The sequence below is a fragment of the Saccostrea echinata genome, unplaced genomic scaffold (assembly GCF_033153115.1).
Source record: "Saccostrea echinata isolate AGI-Se365-2 ecotype Australia unplaced genomic scaffold, CSIRO_AGI_Sech_v1 ptg000080l, whole genome shotgun sequence".
In the NCBI taxonomy this organism is placed as follows: Eukaryota; Metazoa; Mollusca; class Bivalvia; order Ostreida; family Ostreidae; genus Saccostrea; species Saccostrea echinata.
The window spans coordinates 20,759-39,256 of record NW_026889829.1 but is presented as its reverse complement, the minus strand read 5'-3'; the positions used below and the strand labels follow the sequence as shown (position 1 = coordinate 39,256).

Sequence of the window (18,498 nt, the reverse complement as noted above, 5' to 3'; positions counted from 1 at the left end):
GTCATATCGGAAAATTTGACGCAGTTTGTATGCAGTGAGAGGCGGATCAAGTTATATTTATACAATGAAAAATGTATTTTGTAATCAAATAAAATATAAATTGTAGATATATAAGAGGCCATTAACTTGGATGCGATGTCGGTTTTATGATTTTATTCATATACTTCCCGTACATTCCCTATACAAGCGATACTGTCGTATATTTGTATGCAGATTCATTGAAGGGTAAAAGAAGGGTCGTAATAAATCGATATATTGCAAGGACATACCCTCAATGAATTATGGCAAGCTTTTACACATAAACTCAAGAAGTGTGAAGATATTTGAAAAGTGCTGCGAACCTGTTGAAATCTTGCAAATGAATTAATTATATCTAAGTATATTAAATGTACTTGACCAGCAAAATATTCAACATACTGTCTAACAAATGTAATTTTAGCAATTAGATAGTAGAATCTATATAGGTTCGCAGCACTTTTCACAAACTACAAACAGTGTTGAAAATAATTATATGTTAAACTTAGATTTTTAACTTTGTTATGCCCTTGCAATATTAGAATTTATAGATGACCTCAATACTTCAGGTATTTTTGCTAGAATCACGTGACTGCCACATCACGTGACAAGTCTTACTAAGAAATCTAATCGTCCTCAACATTCGCAGTATAGTTAAGGCAACATAAGGCTTGTTAACACAGCGAGAAACAGGGGGGCACGCACAGAAGAATTTTTGACCCCATACTTTGATGCCATTTGACATATTTTATTACATACACATTCTACAAGGATTCATCTTACTCATGCATATAACTAGGTCAAACACCTGACTTCCACTGGTCAAGGTGACCAATTCTTACCTGAAAAACATAGGTTCAATTTCAAATGAAAAGTGCAAGGGCAAGCCCAGTATTCTAGTTACCGATTTTTTTATTATCTTTTACGAAATGTCTCGAAATTAAAGAAAATCAATGCTCATACAGTGTAAATGCTGCATATTTTTATAAATCAAGTGAAAAGACGAGCAGTGCCCCCCAAAATTCAATAATTTCCACCTTTACCTTTTGATTATAAATTAAATACGAAATTCTCAACAAATGAGCATCACTTTTCCGAGAAACTGTTTGAAAATAAAGCAATACCTGTTAAGTTTAACTCAATTCACCATCGTTTTGCCCTTGCACTTTTCAGTTTTTTGCGCTCCCCACTCTCTCCTCAAAGGACAACTCTAATTTCAAACGCTCAGAGGACTCTTACAAGGGAAATAACTCTGCAGTCACATAAGGGGCACAATTTGCGGGAAGACAACTCTTGATACTTGTATATACCGATGAAAATATAACCTTTTTTCATTTTTTTTAAACCTTTAACGGAAATACAGCGTTTTTTATATAGAATACATGATTATTAAATTCTGAACCTGTTTTAATGTTGATTACTTTTTTTCTATTCCAGATTCAAGAATTTGCAAAGAAGTCTACCGCGTTTCCTCTGTACACCGCGACATCTCCATTACACTGAATAAATTTCTTTAAAAAACTATTTTAGTCTGAGATTTTTGTATCCTGTGCTCTTAAACAATGATCATCATCATTGAAGAATCTACACTTTTTTTACATATCATTGCTGCTTCTTTGAAATAACTTCACCTTGTCCAAGGGGGGGGGGGGGGGGGTATGTCTGTGTTGATAAAACAAATAGTGAAATAAGCACAAACAGCACTGATAGAACAATATTTATTTAAATCCAATTTTCTACACTTTAAATTTTCAATTAATGCATGTGTTTGCATGTACATATACAAGAGGATAGATCTATATACACTTCGTTATTGGTAACAGAATGTTATTTAAAAAAATTGTGGGAAAATGTATAAAAAAAAAAAAAAAAAAAAAAAAACATTAAAAAATTGAAAAAAAAAATGTGGATTTTTTTTTTTTAATTTTAAGTTAAATTTTCATACGTGTACAATGTAGATATATTTGCTGCTGCACTATCATAGGCAGGGAAAACATCCTGTGGGGCAATTTCAAGGTGAGCTGCAAAGAAATTATGAAACATTCACAAACATTCCAAAATAGACATTTTTAAGTCTCTCCTGTCATAAATAGAAATCAAAGCCAAAAAAGTAATGAGGATTCCATAAAATTGAGAATGAATTACTGCAATTTCGCAAAAGTTTTCCAAGCCAGAACATCCAAGGACAAAAATGTTTTAGACTGGTTTAAAAATGATGGTAAAACAGATTGCCCTACAACCCCAAAATATGTAACCAACTTGTCTGACCAGCAGAGATTTGATAATTATATATCATTAATTTCAAAATTTCCAAAGCTCCATATGCCATACAGCACTTTTAGATTGAATTTACGCAGAGTACAGGACTTGGTAACTAACAAGAAATTCTTCAGAAATCAAAATAAAAACAAAGAACGTGAAACCTTCAACAAGCACTTTTCTTTTGCAACATGGCAAAATCTTTCTGAAAATGAGAAGAAGTCTCATGAGCTGAATAACTGTCACCCCTGTGCTACTGTTCATTCAGGCTTTTCTGCCCTCCATTCCTCGGCAACTAAACAGCAGAGAGAGATAACTGAGGCATGTGAAAATTTAGCTACAACAATTATATCTGCACAATTTCAAAAATCAAAAAGTCCAAATTCACAAAGCAAAGGCATCAAAGTCATTAAAAATGTGGTTGATTTTGTACAGCCCATCATTGAAAACAAAATGGGTATTACATTCAATTCCAACTTAAGTGACAACCTATCCAAAGGAATTGTCTCCCCTACTCAAATCAGAAAATCAACAGAAAAAACAGTGAAGAAATCTAACAAAACAATTGAGAACCTCATGATAGATAATGACAGTGATGTCATGAATTTCCTCGCTTCTGGGCTATCATACAGCATGTATGATAGAGAAAGAATGAATAAGACACACATCACAAAAGAAGCTGCAGAGAAAAGTTTGAGTACTAAACTTGAAAAAGAGAAATCCAAGACAATAAAACCTAAAGACCACCATGGGAAATTTGATAGTTATGAATTTGACAGGGATGCTTTTTTATCAGAAATTAAGCAATACCCTGCAGGAAAGCCCATCAATTGGACCAGACTGGCTCGTAAGTACAACGTGACATATCATGGCACAGAGCCCCAAAATTCGGGTCAAATATTAATAAGCTTTGCCAAACTTCATGGTATTAATACCAACAAGTTCAATCTATCCCTTAGAGTCAGCGAACGAGATTACACCAGAAGAGTCAGAAGATCCAAAATGAAATTAGGAAAGAGTCGAATATCTGTTCCATCAATAAGATCTGCTAAGAAAATTAAAAACATAGTTAAAAGCAAGCTTCAACAAAAGCAGTTGTATCTTGGAGAAAGCATTGCTCCCAAGCTACACACTACAAACAAAATTGATAAAGATGGCAAACTCACTACATCTAAATGCCTAATTTATGGAAGAAAGATTCCCATGAAAATGATCATCAATGAAGAAATGGAACGGTTCAGTAATGCTGGTGTTTTAAGGGATAATCCTACTAGTGAGGAAGAAGCCAGAATTACATTAACTAAAATCCAGGAGGATTGTTATAACCCTGAGCCTCTAGAACAACTGAAAAAAATTCAAAACACTTACAACATGAAATTATGGCATGACCATTCTGACATTTTAAACTCATCGTACGTAAACTTTATGATGTCGTTCCTGTACGACACAGCAAATTTCCTCTCAGACGAAGAATACAAGATAAAGTTTCCAGAAAAAACTCCCCTGGATGTTCAAAGTTTTGTGGAGAAACCAAAACTGTATATATTTGGAAAATCAGGTATGAGGAAATTAAACTCACATGTGGGAAAAAAAATCTCATTTCTAAATATTGCTATAATATACCATATTTAAAATTTTGGTAACATTTCAAAGGGAGAAAACTCACTTTCCCTTCAATGTTTGCTTAAATTTACAAGGAACAATGGTAATTTTGATAAATTAAAATCTTTTTTTACTAAATCTTGGAGAAAAAGTTTGTGAAATAAATTAAAAGCAAACAATACAAAATTCATTTCAATATAAAGAAGCGTGACTTACACATTAATGGATATGATCTGAGAAAATCCTTCTGGACTTATTCTTAATTTTTTGACCTGTCGTGAGAAACTGAAAATAAATTTGTTTTGCCTTACTTTGAGGAAAACTTTTCAAACTTAATTTCAAAGATGTTTAAAGCAATATGAGCTGCAACTTTGATGACTGGAATATTTATGGCAAAATTGTAATTAACAATTTCAATGACAGAAAAAAAGAACATTTATAAACTTCTGTTGTTCATATTTGCGATGGATGAACTACATGTATTTAGTAGCTTTGATCAAAGCAAAATTACATTATTGTCATCCTGTACAATATTGATTTCTTAATTAACAAAATACATTACATTGATCAAAAACCTTTCTTCTGAGGAAATGTAATACTTTATTTTAGTCTAATTGATAATAATGGTTTAAATTGCACACAGATTTATCATAACAGCACATTTTAACAGGAAAATAAAATTCTCAAAAATGCAGCTCATATTGCTTTAAGCAAATCAATTTCAAATGCAAAGGAATATATCAAGAACTATTTTTGATAATCTGTCGAAAAGACACTATAAAAGATGTACAAACAACTCATCATTTATCAAGTCATTATCTTCATTCTTCAGGAAGTTCAGACAAGGAACAACTTGTATACACAGATACAAGACTCCAAGACTTGCAGTCTATTCAAATATCCAACACCCCCCGAGTGCATTTAAGAGTTTTTACAGGAGACAATCCAGCAAGACAGTTTGAGGCAGGGCAGCAAAGGGGTGGACATTATAGCTGCATATGTGGAGTTAAAGTGGAAGAACATCAAAACCTGGTTCACTGTTACAGAAATGAGTCTCTGTCGCTTGAAGAAAGAAGGGAGTTAATCACCAGGGGGGAGCTCTGGAAAAAAATAGAACAAGGAGAAACTAATCCATTCCAGAAATTAAGAAAAGAGGAGCTTGCCTTAGAGCTTGAGCATCATAACATTTGGACAGACACAGAAAATAAATCAGTACTGTCTGACCTATTAACAACAAAATTACATGGTATCTGTCGTCCAGCAGCACTTATGTGTAGAGATCCTTTAAAAAGTGCTGAAGAACACAACATAGGAACATACGAGGTACTACACTGTGAACCATTGCATGATATTACAAATGTGGTGCAAAACATCATAACAGAACTGCCCTTTCAGGTCCCCAAGGACATGCAAAAAGAATTTGAATTATTTTCAAATACGACAATTGGAGATAAGAATCAGATCAAAGGATCTGATGCAAGGTTATACGCAGTGAAGCTGGCAAAGTTCATAAGTACAAAATATGAAGATAACAAAATAGAGGAAAAGTTTTTGTCCCTTGTCAACAGCCTTGTAGAAATAATTCAAATATGCTATTCAAACTTCAACACCAGAAACCCAAGACAGATCCTAAGGCTATATAACCAGTGCTTTACATTTGCCATTCTATCTCGAGACATCTTTGCAAAACCATCAAAAGTTACATCAAGGAAATTTTTTGGGAGTCACTTCCATAGTTTATCTGTTCATCTTCCAGAGACGTACAGACTATTTTGTTTGAAGTCAATCATCCCAGAACAAGAAGAGAGAAGCTTTGGTGATCTACGGCGCATCTCTTTACAGACAACAAACAGGCAAGCTAAATACGTAGTGGATAATGGAGTACTTCGATTCACAGTTCAACAGAAACTTAACTCAAAGCCAGACACCATCAAGAAACAAGACTCTATAATCAGTAAACAAGCGAAACTTTTGGACAAACAAAGTAACTCCTCATTTACAGACAAATTCATACAGAAGAATCCACTGCTATTTCAGGCCCACTTGGAAAGGATAGCAGACTTTATGCTGGTTGGAGAAGATGTTTGGTGGACAAGAACAGATGAAGGCGTTGAATTCTTTGATGGCCTTGATGAACCCCAAACAAGACAGGAAGGTCCGGAAATTCACCACTTTCGGTCTTCTGACCTGAAAAAAGAGAGAGCATACATCATATCTGCATGGAAAACATGTACAAGTAGCTTTGCAGCAGGTTGTCTTAAACTTCCAATCAGCAGAATCAAATTATACAACAAGGAAATGTCAAAGTTCATCTATCCACCAAAGGGTATGGATTCAATGCTGCACATAATTTTTTTTTTTGTTAATATTAATTCATTTTTTAAAAATGAACAATCTTCATTTTTAATTATTTTAATAATTGCAGACCCCAACAAATCAGCCACTGACGATATGAGTCAACAAAAAATCAATAACAAGTCACAGCCTGCCAAACAGGTACCATAAGATTAAATTTTAATACAATGAACTTGAAATGAGATTGAAGTAAGTATCTCTTTACTTAAGCATTCTTTTTTTGAATAATTACCCTAAGATGGTTGCTTTTTAGACAACTTACATTTTTTCCTCTGAAATTATTCCCATCAAAAATTTTCATCCCATATTGTAGCCCCAACCTTAAGAGTTATGATTCAATCATATCTGAATCCACACAACACTGAGGTGCTTCAATATCAATATGACTAGGCCCTGCTATTCTAAAGAAAATTCTGACTTATTCCTTTGTTAGCATTCTGATCAACTATTGTAGCAATACCCCCCCCCCCCCCCCAAGTTTTCGCTAACTCTTAATTATCTCCTCCTCATTTTCCCTTAAACCAAGGATGTTTTTGAAACTGACCCAGTGGTTCTGGACAAGTCAAAATAAGTTTGACAGTCAGACAGATGCCCGACAAAATGTGACCAACAAGAAGTATGCGAGCCAATGCTCACTAGTAATACCCCCCACTCTGATTTGAATGTACACTATTATGTGAATATACACAAGTTCAGTTACAGACACACACACAGATAAATAGGAAGTTGACATCAGATTCACACAAAAATGAATCCCACCATATGGCATGCTTCAATAAAGAGTGTGCTATAAATTTCAAGCATCTGCAATGAGTAGTTGTTGAGAAAACTGCAACCAAAAATTTGTTATGGACAGACAGACACACACAGGTTAAATAGTTTACCCCCCTCTCCTTGGGAGCAGGGGTATAAAAAGGCACTTGAGCTCTTATGAGCTTTCAGCTCAGTTGAGATAAAACATCATCACCATTTACATTATCAAAAATATACATGTATAAATATATAAATGTTTACTATTTTTGATGACAGCAGGTTCTTGTAGTTCAGAACAAGAGTAGCAGAGGACACAATTCATCTCCTGGTACAATGGCTTTTGACAATGGAAGTCAGGTATATCTACAATAAAATTCTACTTGCTAAGAAAAGATAAACATTTGTAATAGACAGAGGAAAATATACTGCTGGACCGGGAATCAAACCTGGGACCCCTGCATCACTTGTCAGGTGCTCTGCCAACTGAGCTATCCAGGCTGCTATCCTCGGCCCAAATAATTATACAAAAGTGCCTCATACATGTTGGACTTTCAATTCTTCATGCTCAATATTAGAAGTAATAAATGAATGTTTGTTTACGGCTACATGCTGAAATAAAATTGGGTCAGTAGGTAGGATTTCTTTTTTTATTTTATTGAATTTTTTTTTATACACGAATTCACATGAGTTTTACCATTGCTTGGTGCTTTACTTTTGTTTGGGCTTGTCATATGGGCGATAGACACGGACATGTTAATATAAACACACCAATTTGTTTCTATTACTTTGGATTTTGATTTCAAATGCTTGACCGATTAAGATGCATGTAAAAGTTAAACTGGCCGGCGAGTGATTTCTGGATTTTTACGACAAAAAAAAATTTGGGTCGGCGATTAAATATTGGGTCAGTTGGGTAACCGTAAACAAACATATTTTTTTATTTCGCCTTATTTTTTTCATTTTAAATAATTATTTCATTTAAGAGATGCATCTCACTTTTCCATATTTCATTATCACAAGTCTAAAAGTGAGACACACATAATTTTTTATTATTTTATCAAAATCCTTTGATGTGACAGCAACTCTACTGGTTTGTTCTTGAAAGAAAGGGAAAAGTAACACTTACATAAAGGAGTTTGTGGGAAGATTTGATATTTATGCAAGCCAATGTGTATCCTTATATGACTATACTAAGGAGATTGATATTCAATATTTGATGACATGAAGGTCATGTGATCAGATTCTATCATATACCTAGTAGTGAATCATCCTTGATATAGGCATATTGAACTAGGTTAGGCAGCATTTGAAAACTACACAGAAATTTTTATAATAAATTTGTCAAAGCACAACATGGGACTAAAATATGGAAGTTATAGACTGTGACATTGTATATTAGGTGCATTTCCATAGCAGTGTATTAATAAAGAGGTTTTTTTCAGCATTTTATTTTTTTATTCCTTCTAAATTGATTTATTTTAACTCATATTGTTTTAGATGTTGTTTTCAATTATCAACCTGATAACAATTTAAAATTCTAACAAATTGCATATATATCTATATTTCTGTCTGATTGTTACTGAGATAACTTAATTTTCGTGACATCTTATTTTTCCGAGATAGTAGTTAACTCTTTATTAGTGATACAAAATTTTCACGAATTGTGGTTTTTGCCCTATAAAATAATAGGAATACTAATATACATGAGAATCAAATTATCTCACGTAATTACACGAAAATAAAGTTCTTGTGAATAAAAAGTGATTTACAGTATTAAAGTCAATTAAAGATAAACTTTAATTATATATGAACACAAATCTAAAACGAAATAAAGAAATAAGGTATCATTTTTAAAGTTTCATTTGGATATGACATGCAGTTGGTATAAGATCAAATCTGCTATAATGCCATTTAATTATCTTAGTAAAGTGTATATGTGGAGCAAGTTTAATTAATATCAGGCAAAAACTGTAGAAAGTGTAGCATCTAGGAAAATTGTTTACGCTAGACAGACAGATAACAGGTGAGAAGACAGGATACAGACACCTAACCAATGCACAATTCTGTTCTCTAATAAGTTGAGCTAAAAATTATCAAGAAAAGAATGCCGATTTAATTGCAATGTACTAGTACCATTGGTCCTTGATGAAGTTGGAAACTAGGAAGGAACATATCAGCACGCAGAAGCTGTCAAAACAAAAATATCCTCAATAACACAGTAACATTAATTACATGGATTACAACATAGATTTATACAGCTTTATAAATATAAAGTATCTACTAAATATATACATATATACAGACAAGAGACCCATGGGTCACAATGCTCTCCTGAAAAACCTTGGCTGTGCAGAATTTTTCAATTCCCCTACCCCCTTTCTCCCTATTTCCATAAAAAGTTTTGATTTTATAATTTTGAGTCCTATACTTTAAGGGGTTCATGAATTTACCAAATCCGAATCCACAAAACATTGAGTGCTACAATATAAATATGACCAACATGATGTTGCTGTATTATTTCCTGTATGCATGCAATTGAAATTTGATCAATGATTTCAGCCCAATCCTTACCCAGGGCCCATAATTAAAAAAATGAAAGTACAAAACTTGCAAATACTTGTAAAATATTGATTTTTGGTAGTTCATTGGATTTTTAAAAATTATTTTCCCCTCTTTATTTTCCAACATAAAATGTTATGTCCTATTGTTGCCCCCACCCTATACCCCTGGGCATTTATTTATTTATTCTAAAAAAAAATGAATTTGCCTTTTTCATGATTGGACTAAAACCAAATTTTGATATAAGTTTAAGGCCATAAAACAAATGACATAAAATATGTGTCATTTGCAAAGTTTATTTGCATCTGCTGCTCACTGTCACATTATGAATCGGGTAAAAATCCCATAACAGACAGACAGACATAGGGATACTTAGAAAACTGGAGTAATAATAGGTATGCTCTAGAAAATACAACTAAATTTCAAACATAACATTTCAGAATATTGTTGAAATCTTGAAATCAAGGATTTAACAATTATCATGATAATAATAAAAACAATGATAATAAAACTTTGTTTTCAAATATGCTTTCTCTCAAAATTAAAGCTTCAACTTTCAAAGAATCAGGAAACCTGCACAAGAAGTGAATCAGCTGAAGTCAGACAAGATGAGGAGAACATGGATGTTGCCAACAATCCAAATCTTGCAATACCAAATCTGTCACCTGCAAAATCAATGGTAAAATTATGTACTGCTGCTTTGAGCCATATATTTCTAAAAAAAAAAAATATAGCCATATTGGTTACAATTTTCAATATATAATTGAGTGTACAAAAGGTAAAGGTAGGGTTTATTCTCACATCTGGGGTTTACAATCAGAGCTGCCTACATATATGGCACTAATGCTTTTACATCCACATATAGCCAGCTTGTCTTATGTGTCATGTACCCATTTAACCACATATAGCCAGCTTGTCTTATGTGTCATGTACCCATTTAACCCCTTGGATGGAGGATGAACCAAATAACTTGCCCAAGAATACAATTCTGCAGAGTTTCAGCGACCAACCAGAATCAGACCCTGCGTTAGCAGGTCCTAATCTTATATGCTTACCTACAGTTACTAAATCATCCCATTATTGAATCTTGAGTATGACTGCATGAAGTTTAAAGTTTCTCTCTGAAAAAGCCAAGGTTTAAAAATTAGGGGTGAGCGATATCAACAATATATCAGTATATTGCAAAATTAATCCCTACGATAATATATTGCAATATTTTTTTTCAATACTGGTATTGACAATTATGCTAACCGGAAGTATTATATAAATCCTAAATATTTCATTATCCAATTAAAAATATTATGTCCACTCATTTTTTTTTTAACATCAGTCATGAAATTATAGGAATAAACTTTAAAAATTTTTTGTGCAATTTCTTATCATCCAATAATTTTTTAGTGTCTTTATAATCTGTTTATAGTTGTTCGCTCTATTGTAATACAGACACTTTTTGCCCCTTTCATTTTTATTTATTCGGGAAAAAACGAAATTGATCCTTTTTAAAATTTTCCTAATTTGAACTTATTTTGTGTCAATTTTCCCAATTCTACGGACCCGGACCCAGTTTACAAATGGTAAGAAAACCCGTCAAGGCAATGGAGATAATTTTCTGGTGATTGAATTTGCATATGAATCAACATTTTTTTTAGATTTTCAATCTTAAAAAATGGACAAAACAAACAAAAGAAAATTGCAATAAATGAAACACTTTAATTCTTTATAGCAAGTATTAAAAAGTGTTAAGTGTTTTTTCATGATTTACTACTCAAAAATAATATGGCCTGATAGAAGAATGTCAGTTTACTGTTTAAGGTTGTTGCTCAAGAAGGCAAGCTTTTGAAAAAAGCTAAACTTGTACAGACCTTTAACCTTTACCATTACAGAATGTACCCAAATTTACATCAGAGGTGGGAAGTTTTCAAAGGAAAAGATTACAAATAAATAACCCAGGTAATATAAATACTGTATACAATGTTATTTTCACCCCGTGTTATTTTTGCCCTTTCACACTTGCAAACAATTTTGTCCCATTTTAATTTTGCCAAGGCAGTCACAGTTTTGTTTAAGAAATTATGTTTTTTTTCTTGGAATTCATCCAATCTTAAATTTACCTACTTATGACTAGGGCAAAAGGGGCAAAAATAAAATGGGGGCAAAAATATCCCTGCATACAATAATCAATATAACTTTGCGGAGTAAAAAAGGGCAACAATAAACAAGTTACAAAATTAGAATCAATTGTGTAACTTTCCTTTTTTCAGAAGTGTATCCTAAAGGCTGCAAAAAAAGATTGTTTGCTGAAATCAAAAGTGAAAATTTATCAAGTCAGTTACAATACACATGCATCACAAAAATTTTCTCTCTAAAAAATAGATTTTTTTAAAATATGATTTTTATATATAATTAAAACAGTATGTATAACTTTTTAATATGCATACAGCACAAGTTTTGTCACTAAATGAAAGATTTAAAAAAATGATTTTCATGCAACAATTTATTCTTTTTAAATTTAGATCAAAAGAGATCAACCACAGACATTTTGAGAGCCCTGCTTGGTAATAGTGAACTAGTCACAGAATATCAAAAATATAGAAACCTGCATAAAGGCAATCCCCATGATAAAGACTTTAGAGGAAGCTATGAAACTTCACTAGCTCGGGTTCAGATTGCCATCGGCAAATTGCAGAGGGAAATGAAGGAGAATCCTGAAATGAATGAGAGAAAAAAATTAGTGGAGAATCTTCTAGATCACTGGGGAATATATTATTTTTGACAGTTCTTAAACAAGAGGCCCATGGGCCATATCGCTCACCTGAGCACTATGGCTGGGGGGGGGGGGGGGGGTTAATTTGAACGAACTTGAATCTACACCACCTAAGGATGCTTTTGAATTAATATGACTTACATTGGCTCTGCTGTTCTTAAGAAGAAATTTTTATTCACATATCCTTTATATCCATTCCTTTATATAACTATCATCCCCTTTTATGGCCCCTCTGTACTCCTGGGGGGGGGGGAGGGGTCATGATTTGAACAAATTTGATTCTACATTACCCAGTGTCTAATTTTGGTGTGCGTCCTGCATAAATTACGCATGAATTTTCCTCAGGACGCATTATTTCAATAAATGTGCATCCCAATGGACGCATTTAATTTATAAAATGAAAGTTATTATTTTATATTATTTCAGTATAATCTGCTTCAAAACTTGGTCGATTGCATCATATGCTTCTGTGCATTTTATGACAGATACAAATTATGTGTGAAATCGAATGTACGATCTAAAAATAGAACCAAAGTGCAAAGTTGACAATATATATGATTTACATGCCACAAAATCATTTATTCTTACTTCCAATTGTTAGTAATTATAGTATACATAAAGAATATTTAATGTTTTGTAGTTGGATATGTAATCTATTTCACGAGTGGGACAGGATTTCTTGATATTTTCACGAGTGCGAAGCACTAGTGAAAATATAAAAAATCCTGTCTCATGAGTGAAATAAATTACATATCCAACTACGCAACATTGAATTTTCTGTTTATTAGATTTTCTATGATTTTCCCTGTTCCTCTGTCTTTTGTTAACACAGTGTCACAGTGTCATAGGCTTTGACATCATAGTTGAGCGGTTGAGACGTCATAGCTTAGTGAGATTGAAAACATTGTACAACGGATATTAGCAATATATTTGGGGAGAAATTGGCAGTTGTAGTCAAGACGGTTTAGTTGATATCTCTATCTTATGACAGGCCAGAAATTATTTTTTACTTACTTTGATATCCTTTCACACTGTGACAGAATATCACTTTGGTATCCATTCACAGTGTGAGAGAATATAACTTTTATTCAGTAAATAAATCACAGTATTTCACTGTTGAAAATGTAATAATCCACTCACAGCTTCAATAAAACAACTGCACTTTCAGACAAAACCCTTTTCTATTTCAGCAGAATTTCCACTGTAATATCTAATATACTGTACTATTGAGTACCCTTGGATTTGGAGGCATTGGTTTTGGCATGGGACTCACTTTGTCATTAAGTGGGGTCATTTGGACCCATGATAAGGCTAAATAAAAAAATATGTGTGGTTCCGGTTACACCTCCAAACAAATTAGGGTAGGTAGGTAGGTTTTTTTTTGTTTTTTTTTGGTTTTTTTGTTTTTTTTTTTGTTTTTTTTTTGATATAATAAACATCAAAAATATCATTGAATGTTCTTGAATTAACTATTGGTGATATTGGTGAGATAATGCTATTGCTTCCTTTCAAGTGGTGACATTTGTAACTGACAAAACACTTGTACTACGTGTTGAAACGATGTTGTCAAAGAAGGCCACCATTGCTGAAACTAAAACTAATACTGGAGCCACTGAGGGAAATCGGGGAAAATTCCGGAAATTTGAAAATTGTCCAGAAAAAAGTTTAGGGTCGGGGGTATAAAATAGGGACGGTCGGGTAACCGGAACCACACATATTTTTTTATTAGGCCTAACCATTTTCAAAATGAATCACTGATTACCTGAGGATGCTGTTCTTGAGAGTAAGATTTCTAAAGATATTTCCTATGCTTTCCTATACAAGACTTTGATCACCCATTATGGCCCCACCCTACCCCCAGGGTTCATGATTTGAACAAACTTAAATCTTCACTACCTGAGGATGCTTCCACATAAATATGACCAATCATGGCTTTGCTATTCTTGAGAAGTTGATTTTTAAAGATTTTCCCTATGTATTCCTATGTTAAACTTTGATCGCCCATTGTGGCCCCAACTTACCCAGGGCTCGACATTAACTTTTTTCCCTACTTGTTTATTCGGACAAGTGACCAAGACATTTACTTGTCCGAACTTCAGCTTTAATTGTCCGAAAATTTTTCAATAAAGATCTAATACTGTCAACTTGAAAACCAGTGTTTGAAACTCACTGTAAAATTAGACAGACATGCAGGACTGACTGCTAGTAAAAGTTGTCAGCTCTGCCAAAGATCTACTTGCCCGAGAAAAAAATTGTCTTTTATAAATTTGTTTTTTAACGATAATGTGACTGGAACCAGGTCACCATAACTTCAAACCAGAATCTATAGACTGATGAATTCTTCCTATTGGCTTGTTAAACTTTGCTACCGATACTATTACTTGATTTGAAAAAGATTTATCAAATATATGAATTTTAATTATCGAAAATTTTAACATGTCCATCCGGGCTTCAGTACATGCAAATTTGTTCGCCCACTGCAAAATTTGTGCGTCTCGGGCAGTCGGGTGCACAGTTATTTCAAACACTGTTGAAAACTAAAATAAAGTCCATTACACATTACATGTGCTTGATTTATTCGTGATGTTATTGATAAATACAACAAACACATAAAACAAAATTTTATCTAACAACAACAAGTTAACCTGTCAACATCAAACAGAATCCAAACTTTGTTAAGTTCGTAAGTTCCATGCCTTTTCAGTAGTATGCAATTAGTGAACTTCAATCCCGATCAAATGTGAATCGAAGTACGGTTTTTATGTAGGGCTTCCGTCTTGAAACTACCTATTAACTTTCAACAGTCATTCTTTTTATTATTTAGAGACTTCTTTACATTAAAATGCACTTGTCCAATCAGACAAGTGCCCAGCAATATTCACTTGTCCGTAATTTTTTTTTCACTGGTACCGGACATGCGGACAAGCGTTAATGTCGAGCCCTGTTACCCCTGGGGGTCATGATTTGAACAAACTTGAATCTACACTGCCTGATGATGATTCTACTTAAGTTTCATATTTTCTAGCACTGTGGTTCTTGAGAAGAAGATTTTTAAATGATGTCATTAATTTTTCATTAATTCATAATTATCTCACTGAGGAAGAAGGTTTGGCCCTTCATTTGAACAAACTTGAATCCCCTTTACCCAAGGATACTTTGTGGCAAGTTTGGTTGAAATTGGCCCAGTGGTTCTTGAAAAGAAGATGAAAATGTGAAAAGTTTACGACGACGATAACGACAGACAACGGACAAATTTCAATCAGAAGAGCTGACTTGAGCCTTTTGGCTGAGGTGAGCTAAAAATTGTAGAACATAATAAATTTGTTAAACTAGAGACTTGATGTTTAGGTAGTTATGGGTATAACAGCTACTTTTATTGTGTATTATAGTGAACTTTAATTTTAGAGTATAGATACGATGACCGCAAACATTTTGTGCATACATTGAATTCATGCTTACGGCAAAGTGAATTTCCTTACCTGTAGTTTTGAAACATAGCATGATCATACCTGATATGCAGGTTTTACTGTAAAGTGCACATTTTTGTTTGTTTTTGCACTGTTTCACTTTTTTAAGCGAAACATATACCACATGTACAGGAATTTTCTAATACATGTATCAAGCTTTACAATGATATAATTAATTTTGATGATATCTATTTGTTTGTTTCACATGTATAATGTTTATGCTGACTAATGTACACAATCTAAAGGTAATCGATAAAACCCTTGACAAGGTATGGCACTGGAAAAATAAATAATCTGGATTGTTTGCTATTTTATTAATTTATTTATAACAAAATTTTGTGATAATGAAATATAAAAGACCTATGATTGATTGCATCACAATCTTAAAAACCTGCAGCTTTCACCCCTTTCTGTATATTTGAGTATCTTTCAAGCCAAGATAAGGAAAAATGTTCAGGTGAAAAAAATATTTTCCATGTTGATATCAAACATTAAAAAATTGTCTATACATGCACAAGTCTTGTCCTTCAGTACATTGATTAACTGTTGCACAAAGGCTTTGCCTGGTACATAAATGCAAATTGACATCAGAAGTGTGTTCTGCTCCTAAAGCCCCAGTCACACTGTCTCTATTTGCAGTCTCATGCAAATTTGAAAAAAAAATATCTAAGTAATAAATAACTGTGCTATGAATGTTTTGGACTGTTGTGAAATGAAAGTTGATCATTACTAGTCATGATGCAACCCCAACATTATTTAACATGTTCAAAATTGATGGGAAGACATGGCAGATAATATTTCAATAAAAGCTTCAGTACTTAATATTTACATTTGCAAATATTTTCCTATTGGAGAGCAAATATGTTTAATTCTGTGTAAACTTCTTAGGGACACAGAGGTCTGTCATAGCATGACCGAACCACATCAGGGTTTTACACTAAGGCAAGTCCGACCGACCCAGTCTAGTGAATGAGTGGTCCGGTTGTGTTAAATGTCTATAAACATGACCGACTGGTCGTATGGATGAAATAAATGTTAAACCTCATTTCAGTCTTTCAAATAAATGCTCTAAAAACTTTTTAAAGAAATTTTCTTAATTTTCCAACTGCAAAAAAGTCGCATGGCGCTACTTATAGCACAGGAGCATGTGAAAAGCAAAAAAGCAACATTATTTTCATACAATTAATAAAAGTTGTCAGCAGACTTTAGATTAGATGATATTATAGTTACAGAAAATGGTAAATATACAAGAACTCTTTAATAAACAGTGATAAAGAATAAATTGCACACCATGCGTGTTTTTGAGCAATTTTGACAATATCAACCTGTACGCGTCAAGAACAAAAATTTGGATGTTATATGAACAGTGGAAATCTGTTAAATTTTAAGACAAAATACAAGTCTCTAATATTCAAATCTTTCTCCTGAACTGGAAATCGGCCTATGTTATTCCGAATACGCTTAATCAAAATTCACATTATTAGTCAACATTCAATCTGTCGTACACAGTACTTTCATAGTGTAATGCTTATTTATGATTTCTAATGCATAATTGTACGCCCTGTTTTAATTTTTAATGCGTATTTTGAAAAATTCAATGCATATTTCTGCAAATACACACCTTATCTGGAGCTCTGGTAAATTACCAGTGAATTCAGGTTAGATCAATGCCTTTGGTAAACTCATGAGAAGTTTTTCTGTTTCCTCGTTTTAATAACAGTAAAGTAAAAGGCATATAAACATTTTGCCACATAGCCTGAGAGTAAAAAAGGGGTCAGTTTTCATGTAAAGTTTTGAAATTGAAGTACATCATTCTGTTGATACCCAAAGAAGGTACATACTGTACTGCCTTTAAAAGGTTTTAATATATATTTAATTCTCATAATAAAAACCCTTACTATTTGTTTTAAAATAGTTCTTGACTATTAGGCAGGGTTTGATCATAACCATGATAACTGGGCCTCCAAGATAGAGGTAGTCTATTGCGCAGTTCATTAGCAGTCCAATTATAACTTATCATAAACATTTATTTAACAATCTGTGACAAAAAAAAATTTAACTTATAATACCTAGCCTTAATAAACCACAATTATTTATAATCAAGGATTTCAAAGTCACTGCACAATTCATATTTTAAAACCGTTGACACATTGCTTTTTAATGGGGTCACCACGTGGTTCATCGTGACAAATTCAGCAAGGATATTTTTCCATAGAGTGCATTGATTCTTTCAAATAATTATACACAAGAACAGTGTAGTATTCTCTTCGCATTACTGTACCTACAACTTACCTATTTTCTCTTCTTCTTGGCTCTAACCAGACCTGTTTATGAGCAAACGTTGTTTCCATCCGCCTCGGCCATCACTCCGTGATAATGAATGAAAACGTGCGCAGCGCAAGCGCTTCACTGACACAGATGTCGCACCAAACGTCAAATAAAATAGCTTGCCATCGAATAAAACAATCATAAATTTTATATTCAATGGAGAAAAATATGAAAATAAACAAATCAAAATAAACAAAATGATAATTAAAAAACTCTTCTTTATTTTGTTTTGCTGTTTTTAGCAACTATTCCATATATGGAAATTAGGGCGGAGCAAATATCCTATACGTCATATCTCATTATCCCCTTATTAGCATATTTTCACTTTGTGTTGCCTTAACCGTACTGCGTTTAGTTTTCAACCAAATTACATTTGTCCGATAATAGTAAAGTCCT

The 18,498-nt window shown here is 33.1% G+C and overlaps 1 protein-coding gene and 1 long non-coding RNA gene across 2 annotated transcripts in view; both read right to left on the bottom strand.

Annotated features, from left to right (window-relative positions):
• Positions 1 to 18,498, bottom strand: part of LOC133176650 (interferon-induced protein 44-like) — a 62,811-nt gene that overhangs the window by 34,797 nt on the left and 9,516 nt on the right. The window lies entirely within an intron of this gene.
• Positions 1,929 to 18,134, bottom strand: LOC133176651 (uncharacterized). The gene is made up of 8 exons (XR_009719508.1): positions 18,067 to 18,134; positions 12,140 to 12,248; positions 10,599 to 10,664; positions 10,117 to 10,208; positions 9,118 to 9,171; positions 7,246 to 7,347; positions 5,891 to 6,063; positions 1,929 to 2,036 (listed from the first exon to the last, which is right to left on the bottom strand). It is a non-coding gene; the product is annotated as an uncharacterized LOC133176651 (long non-coding RNA).